At 32.2% G+C, this 9343-nt stretch overlaps 1 long non-coding RNA gene across 2 annotated transcripts; it reads right to left on the bottom strand.

The window, feature by feature from the left end:
* Window positions 1-4156: 4156 nt before the first annotated feature.
* On the bottom strand, window positions 4157-8639 carry LOC120258046. 2 transcript variants are annotated; one of them, XR_005535942.1, is made up of 4 exons: window positions 8281-8639; window positions 6137-6186; window positions 5184-5223; window positions 4157-4683 (listed from the first exon to the last, which is right to left on the bottom strand). It is a non-coding gene; the product is annotated as an uncharacterized LOC120258046 (long non-coding RNA). The 2 variants fall into 2 exon arrangements; XR_005535941.1 differs by lacking the exon at window positions 6137-6186.
* Window positions 8640-9343: the final 704 nt, after the last annotated feature.

Genomic DNA, 9343 nt, shown 5'->3' with positions numbered 1-9343 from the left:
TTGTAGTAGCCCATTACTGTAATTAAAACCAGCCTATTCCTGTAGTTTTTGCAGCCCAACACTATTGATTCTGTCTGGTATTGTAGCATCTCGATACTGTAGCAAGAATGTAACTATAACAGCTCAGTACTGTAGCAACCCGACACTGTAGCAGTACCGAGAGTTAATATCAAAATCCTTTTCTCTTCCTTCTTCTTTCCTTCTCCTACTTTGCTTCTTCATGCCGGCCTAACCCTCAAAATATAGAAACTATTTTCGGTGACCAATTCCGGCGAACTAACATCAAAAATCTACTCATATCGTCTTGAGTAAGGTAAGAGCCTTTATCCGAGTTTTTAGTATGTATTTCTTCCGTATTTTAATTGTATTCATTGTTTAGAAACCTAGACTAAACCCTTAGATTTTCCATGATTTGTGGGAGTTTTTGGGCTTAAAATGAAGCCATTGATGTTGTCAATAGTTATTCATGAAAATTGTGGCGAAATTCCATCGTTTGATGTTGTAAAATGAGAGAAAATCATTTGTAAGGTTCGGGTTTTGCTGTAGCAGTTCCGAAGTTATTGTAGCACTCGAAAAAAACTTTGGCCTTTTCTTGTATTTCTTAGATCCAAATTGAAGCTCTTCATTCACTGAACTTATTGGTACTAGGTTTACTCCATTCTGAGGTCGTTTGGGTCCAAATGACAATGTTTTGCCCTAAAACCCTAAGGTTTCATATTAGACATGTATAAATGCATTTGTATGCATTTTCTTTTAGCTATCATTCTTGTGTTCATTAGTATTTGGATTCCCTGCTTGTATCTAGGTGGCAAAGCATCCTCCAAGGGGAAGGAAACCGCCAATCAGTGTGCGCGTCTCCACGGGAGGCATGTTCTGTGAGTGGGTTATGTTGAGTGCACAATTCTAATTGAGTATCGAAAATATTTTATTAGTTTTTCTTAAATGATTTCCACGCCTTTATCATGTTTTTAAACCACTAGCTATAGGAAAAAAGAAATTGTAGATGACCACTAGAGACTATGGTTTATTTGGAATGACTTATGGGTTAGTTTTTTTTGAAAAATCATGAGAAAGCTTACTAATGATGTACTTGTGTTAGTTGAGATTGAACTTGAGGACATACATGCTTGGTGGATGAATGGAAATTGTTAATTATTACAACGAGTTCATTGAGTTTATGTGTTATAAGTGAAATTGATTATGTATGTTCAATGGTTGATTTAATCTCCCTAGTGATATATAATTTCTAAAGTTTGAGGCATGATATGATACATATGGTACATGGAACCTGATGAAGCCTTAAATGCTAAGATATATAATTACACTAGTATGTTGGGAATTGAATGACTTGTGGAACCTTATACATGATTTTGGGTTGTCAGTGAGATTTATGCTAATATCTTCTTTGCAATATTTGAGAACCATGGATGACATAATTACACTTATGATGTAGGATTCTCAAAAAATTAATGAGGTTTGTTTTTGTGAGCATAGTGTAGGGTGCTTAATTGTAGTTTGATCATATTGTGGTATCTATCGGGTGAATGTCAATGATTATGATTATTTTTTTTAAATGGAATTTCTTTAGAAGTTTGATGATGAATAGCTTGAGTTATATATATGACAAGTGTTGGATTGCATAACTGAATATTTTTGTGAATTTCTAATAATAGTTTGATTTAATACTCTTAAGAGGAGATAGTCAACTTGTGAGCATTTTGACAATGGGATTATTATAGATGAAGTAAATATTGATGTTGAGGTAATGACATTATGATAAGGATCTAAGATATGGTTAAGTATAAGAAAGGGTTAAATAGTAAAGACTTGCGAAAGTAAATACCTGATGATGTGTAAGCAGGATTAAATCAATATATATATATATATATATTGACATCTACTTTTAGAAATGGTTTGTAAAACCTCTCACTTGTATAAGTATGCTTGTGATATTTATGGTTGCGAAGACAAAAGGTTTTCATTTCTGAATGGCATGTTCTTCTGGATTGTGGATATTACAGTGAATTTAATGTTATTTGGTTTTATTGTCTAAAGAAATGTTTCAATCAACTTGCAAAGATTTACGTGTTAGTGTTATTCTTGGCATTTGGACAGAAATTTTTTTGAACATATTGACATATAGTGATCGAAATACTTTATGAAAGTTGATATGTTTTGTTATGCTTTTGACATTGGCTTTGTGGGAAATCATGTATATTTCTGTGATGTGAATGCTTGTCCTGGATAAGGACCATGTGATATGATTTATACAGATTATATTATTGCTACATCTACATGTTGATTTGGATGGTGACGGCGGGCTAATGCCCGACTACTGCAGTAGTGGGTCCCTACGGGCCAGTCTTTAGAGGTGGCGTGGTGGACCTGAGTGTTGATCTGTCCAGATCAGGTGGGAGCGTAGAGCCCTGATTGGATGATACATCGGAATCCCGGGGTCACCACACGGGACCGGTGGGCCAACGTCAAGGGTACGAAGACCTTGACGGCTCTCAACTTAGTCGCGACGGCGGCTAATGTTGGGGAGAGTGATTTTAGGCCATTGCTTATTTGATCGAGAATTTTATTTGTTTAAGTTGGCTCTTTTACTCATTTTGGTAACTTATATCCAAGCATTTGTTTTTTTTACATGCTAATGTTTTATCTATACTCGTGAGAACCTATGTTTTGGTTTTTAAATACCAAGGTTTCTTATCTTGCACTTTTATTGTGTTGTGAATGTGAAACGTTCCAGTTCATTTATGTTATTGTAAATCGTGTTTAATATATTTCATCGATTTGTTTTGATATTCTTTTAGATTTGTGCTAACCCATTCACTGAGTGACTATGGTTACTCACCCCCTCCTCCCTTCCAGGTTTTAGTGGTTTTGGTCGTTATAGCGAGGCGAAGTGCTTGGCAATTTGTATCCCAAGTCAAGTTGTTTATTTACTGTTAATCAGGTTGCATAGTATGATTGCAGTGGATCCACTAGTGTTCTTAACCCTGTATCTGTGATTTGTATATCTTTCACCATACGGTTGACTTTTTGAGTGAAAGTTTTGCTTTTGGTACCTTTGTTATTGTGGTGTTGTTTAGCAGGAGTTTGTGAGCCTTGCGATGACTCGAGGGTTGAGTGGTGTGTGTCCCTCCTCGGGATCGTCACGACGATTGTCACGTGGCGGGCCCACGGGTCGAGGCGTGACAATAGCTCATAGGGATCATCCTGGGGCATTGCTCTCTTGTTGTTAAGATCTCAATCCTAATCACCCGACATCTCCATCTGTTTTTTCCTTGTTAGTTTGTATCTATTCTTGAGAACAACCCAATTTTTGCTTAACTAGACATCGGAAGAAGAGTTAGTACTTTAAGTCTAGTCCCTGAGATTCGACAACCTTACCCCTCACGAAGTACCTCTTTACTACTTGTGTGCGACCTGTGCACTTGCATAGAACATATCAAATATCCATTAAGGGGGTAAATAGTTTTCTTAGAGGAGTTCCCAATACCTTTGAGTTGTCGTTTAAACCCAGTAAGAGTTGACACTATTGGAAACACATAGCATCTTCTGTCTACTAGGTTGGCAACCATATTCTCCTTAGCTATAACAAAAGCAAAGAAATACATAGGATTTATTAAATCTTAAATAAAAATATCATAGACTAGATCGCAACACCATATGCTATGTGACACACATGTTTTTAAATGGTAAACACAAATGATAAAGGGAATACAATCTTTATAAATAGTAACTGCTTCTTGTTCACAGTCGGAGAAGTAATAAACAACAATTCACATTAATTAAACGCTCACAACAATTATATTCAAGTCAAATGTAATGCAAAGGTACTTACTATGGAGAGCCATACATAGGTATAACAAAATTTTACCATATCCTTGATAGATCAGAATTATTAACAGTGAATGATAACCATATGTCAATAATGCAACATAACAAATCGACTAATTAAATGCAATCAAAAGCACATACACAAGGGCATAAGGGCATGTATTGTCCGTCCATATACATTCACTTTCAATAATAACATAGAATAGATTCATCCAAAAATATAGTCAAAAGTACACAAACAAAACAAAAATAAATGCTTTGCTTTAGTGGAATATTTTAAGAGAGAAGTACAAATAAAGCAACCCATTCATCAAAAAAACCTAAATTTCCAATTTTGGGAATAAGACATCCTAACAACTAGAACAATCCAAAATTCACAATACATCATACTCAAGAAGATTCATCACCGGAAAATGCATAGAAACAAAAATAAATAAATAAAAAGATAAAATCCCATTGTTGTCCTTGCCAACCCAATGTGCCCTCCTACCTTAGGGTTGGTTGCTTGGTTGCTTCGGCAGGTTTCCTTTATTGAGAATTTATTTAACAAGGAAACGACATTAGCAAAGCAACACCTCAAAGCATGAAGGCTCTAACAAACTTGTAGTTGTAATGGCTTGAGGAATAAAGAGATGTACAATAATAGAACATCATGGGAAAAATGATATGGCAAAGCTTCAATTGAGAGTGCTCAATAAGGAGATGGCAAGGCGAAGAGATGGAGAATAGAACACACACAATGGTTCTAATATGTCTCCTCTAGTGACAAGCCACCTGTGAGGGGCATTTCCCAATGGTTGGAGGCTCCATGATGAAGGAGAGACGAAGTTGTAATTTCTGATTGAGAAATGGTTCAAGTATTATGTTAGGGGCATTGTGGTACTTTCATGGAGACAATAATACTAGTGGTTGACTAAACTAATATGTAAACCAGTGAAATATGAGTAATTGATCGGTATAATAAAACTTACAAGAATTATGTAAGTTTACTTTCCCATGATGACAACAACATCAATCATTACTATTATTTTCATATCATTATACTATTACTAACATAATATAATTGCTATAAATAATCCAAATTTTTTTCAATAATTTCTTTTAAAAAATATTCGATTGGGCATTCTTTAAAAATTAAAATAATTGTAAATATATATATTTTTTCAATCCCAACTCCAATTATATTATGAAAAAGGGCTCATTTTCAAGTCTAAACATGATGTTGAAGATTTTCATCTCACTTAGTCTCAAATATGACAAAAATCTCAGGACCCAGTCAAATCAACTCAATTAAATGGCCAAAAAATAAATTAAAAATAAAAGAGTGAAGTCCAAACCTGCCTATATTTTGTGATGCTCTCCTCAGTAAAAGCAGCCCTAAGAAAATAAAATTTGATAATAAAATGAACAATGTAAATCATAAATTTTTTTAAATAAAAAAGAATAAAGAAAGAAAGGAAGGAAGAAAAGTGCCAGGAATGTACACTGCTAGTTGAAGATATCTCATTGAGAAACAACATAGGGGCAAAACAATTCTATATATTTCTCAATTCATCAAACAACATGCCGTCAATGTATATAATTTTTATTTGCCCTTCTATGATATATATACCTCCAAAAACCCCTTTAGAAAAATTATTTTCTAATCTTTAAACTAAAAAAAAATTCATACAAAAAAATCAAACTGGAACATCGGGTTAATGGTGTTTTCTTGTATCATGTTATCTTATTCCAATTGAAAACACACATCGAATCTGATGTCTTCTAATATGATGTTATCTTGTATGATATATAAGATCGATAAGACTCATATTCAACTTTAATAAAAATTTTTTTAACTAATTATTGGTAGATATTTATCTTCGAGTTTTTTAGATATTCAAGAAATATGTCAAACTTCAACAGAATATAGGAAAATAAAGATAACCATTACATCATCATTTAGTATTATTTACCTAATCTGGGCAATCTTTACTTCGGCGTTGCCGTGCAAGGTGTAGCTAATTAAATATATCGCCGATTACTTCTTTTTGCTACATAAGCTCTATGAGTGCTACTCTATGGCCTTGATTGTGGATTTAATGCATTGAATTGCAAAATGAATATCAGTGAGTAGAATAACCTAAAGTGGTGCAAAGGACAATGTAAAATAAGAACAAAAACCTTAAGTGACGAATTTTGCTCATAAAAACATAAAAGGTAAACTTAATATACACCTAGAGAAAAGCATACATTTGTATGAATCTTTTTGTGACATTGTCAATGAATAAGGTCTCAGAAATTGACTTACGCTTACATCCTTTTCAATCATGACCACAATAGCAGGTGTCATGCAATTTCCTTCAAACAAGAGCAATGACCATGTCACTTTCAATCCAATGCATCATCCAAAACAATCACCATGTAGCAAATGGCATTTAGAGAGGATTTGAGAAACTATTAATCAATATTAATAGTATGTATATATTTTCAATTTCAATGACTGTTTTAGTACTTTCAATTGCAAAAGTGATCCAAGGAATAAAATATCCAAACAACTCCGTTAACTATAAAAGTATTTCTAAATAAATATATCCAAGTAAAAAAAGAATTAGAAACCCCTTTTAGTTAGAAGACTTTTTATATATATATATATATATATATATACATACATATATATATATATATATATATAATCCTTTTATCAAATTTGAAACAAACAAATTTTTTATAAACCAATCCAAGCCGGATATAAATAATAATAAAATTAGAAAAGTTGAAAATGTATTAAATGTATTATAAATTTATAGCAAACTATTTTTTTTCTTGTTATAATAAAATCTGTTATAATAATTTCAAAATTTTACAAACATCACCTAGGTTTGTAAACTTTATGAAATTATTGTCAATTGTGGAAAAAAATTGTGAATTCTTATAGAAGCTATTAGTAGTGCAAATCTGTAAATGGATGAAAATTGAATATAATTCTATCTTAAAGAATTTGTGATGAAAATTGAATACAAATACTCTATTTTGTGGCTAGACTATAGGTAGAGATGAATCAAGCATATGATGAGTCAAGCATGTAATTATATTTTCAGATTGTAGCTGTTGGTAATTTGTAATGTAATCATAATTCAAAATTATTATAATTGATTTGTATAAAAATAAAAAACTTACAGAGAAAATGATAGAATCAAACATCAAAGATGAAAAGTTTCATAAAAAAACCATACATAAGCACTATATCTTATATACAAATGAGGCTAAGAAAAACAAAAAAAAAACTTTCTATTTCTTTGTTTGTTTTATAACAAACTAACAGTGTCTATCTATTTGTTACAATATTTAGTTAGCTAATAAACTAACTTTGATAGATACATCAGCTAATGAATTGAATTTAATAGTTCCACATCCCCTTGTCATGTTTTATAAATCTCTTTAAAACTTATGATCAATCCATTTGATTTGATAATTAACATCATGTCATTTACAATCCAAAGTCCAAACATAAGATGGCGGTGAAAAACATCTAAATGGATATTATGTTTACCAAGTCCAAATCCTACTAGTCCATCAAATTTTAATAATAGGATAAGAAAAGGATAGGCAAAATCCTAAAATTGTGAGAAAGAGTAATTGGACTAATAAGACCTGAACTATGAAGTGTCATAAACCATTAAAAACCATCAACCATGCAAAAAGGCAAATTGAACAAGGAGAATTATTTAGTAAGTCTAATTTATCAAGTAATTATAGACAAGAATTAACATTTTGGGCTTCAAATGCATTAAACCATCATAAACTACTATTCATGAGGAAACAACACAGAACCCAGTTCCTAAACTATCATATACCGTTCAATCCTTACAAATAATAACACACAACCAATTTTGAATGAATAGGAAATCAACACATTATCTTATTCCTAATAAAAACATCAGAAACTAAGATCCATATGCACCAAACCATCAAATAAACTTTTTTATCCAAGCAAGTAACAACATAGAAACCATATTCAAAGAATATGAAATCAAAATACAATCTTGATCATAACTTTGACAAAAATTACACCAAAGCATTACATAATCTTTCTATCCACGCAATTAACTGACTAATTTCGGATGAATTAGAAATAAAATCTGAACTTGATTATAAATTTTACTAAGAAATCACAAAAACTATAATTTTCACAAATTGCACCAAATCAACCCATTTACGGAGCTGGATTAAGTGATACAAACAACCCTAAACCCTAATTTTTTTTATTGAAAGATCATTGAAAACCATTTAATCAGTAAAACAAATGCAAGAATCCAAAGGAGAGCACATAATTAGAGAGTAGGAACTACAAAGAGGAGAATTATGTTTATATGCTGTATTTACTCCATATAATTTCCATGATTCAACTATTCTAATTTTAAAACAAAAAAGAAAAAATGAAATCAAATGTACCTAGGTGTCAGAGGAGAAGGAATTGGAGACTGTTTACTCTTCCGATTAACATATTGATGCGGCTTTCATCGAGTCCCTTTGAACACTCAGTGGATAAAGATGATGTTGGAGGTTTGATTTTGAGTAGTCGGAGCTTCACTAGGATGTCAAGATCATTTATTATAGTTGGAATTAAGATAGAAAAGCCAAATGAAGGGAGAGCCGGAGTGGCGAGCGAGAGCCGGAGCTTTTCGGTGGGTGAAGATGATGTTGGAGGTTCGACTTCAATTCGAGTAGTCGTAGCTTCAACGGGATATCAAGATTGTTAATTATTGTTGGGATTGAGAGAGGAGGGACGAATGAAGGAAGAATACGTGGAAAAAAACTAAGGGTTTGCTTGGATGGAGTGTGGGATGGGTTCATAAAGTAATGGAAAGGAAAGGAAGGGAAGGAAAAGGAAGAGTTGAATACATACTTTGTTTGGGGGGGAGGGAAAGTAAAGTAAGGGTTGTTATCATTTTCTGTTTGGTTTGGAAGTAAAGGAAAGTAAGGTTATGTGTTATTATTACCAAAATACCCTTATATTGCTAAAAGCATAAGCATTTAGATTATTTTTAATTTTGTGGTTGCACAACTAATCAAAATTTTTGGTTTGGGCCTTTGTTATTCCAACATAAAATTTCATCAAAAATTTTTTAAAAAAATCGACAAATGTAATAAAATTACTGTAACACCAAAATACATAATAAAATTTATGTAGCACCAAAAAACTACACAAATGAGTACAACAATTTTCATAAAACCACAAAATAACCCATGCATAATGCACATAGTTTCCTCAAATTAAGCAACATACGAATTGCTCTAACATTGTAACCTAAATTTTTCATCAAAATAAATCACAACATTGTTTCCTTGCATGACACATTGCTTCAACATCTAAATAAACCATAACACATTGCATTTAAATTAAGCAACATACACATTACTCCAACATCTAAATAAACCATAACACATTGTTCTCAAATTAAGCAACATATAAGTTGCTCCAACATCTACATAAACCATAACAAATTGTTTTCTT

Source organism: Dioscorea cayenensis, chromosome 4 (genome assembly GCF_009730915.1).
Source record: "Dioscorea cayenensis subsp. rotundata cultivar TDr96_F1 chromosome 4, TDr96_F1_v2_PseudoChromosome.rev07_lg8_w22 25.fasta, whole genome shotgun sequence".
NCBI lineage: Eukaryota > Viridiplantae > Streptophyta > Magnoliopsida > Dioscoreales > Dioscoreaceae > Dioscorea > Dioscorea cayenensis.
This window is presented reverse-complemented; position numbering and strand designations above follow the sequence as displayed.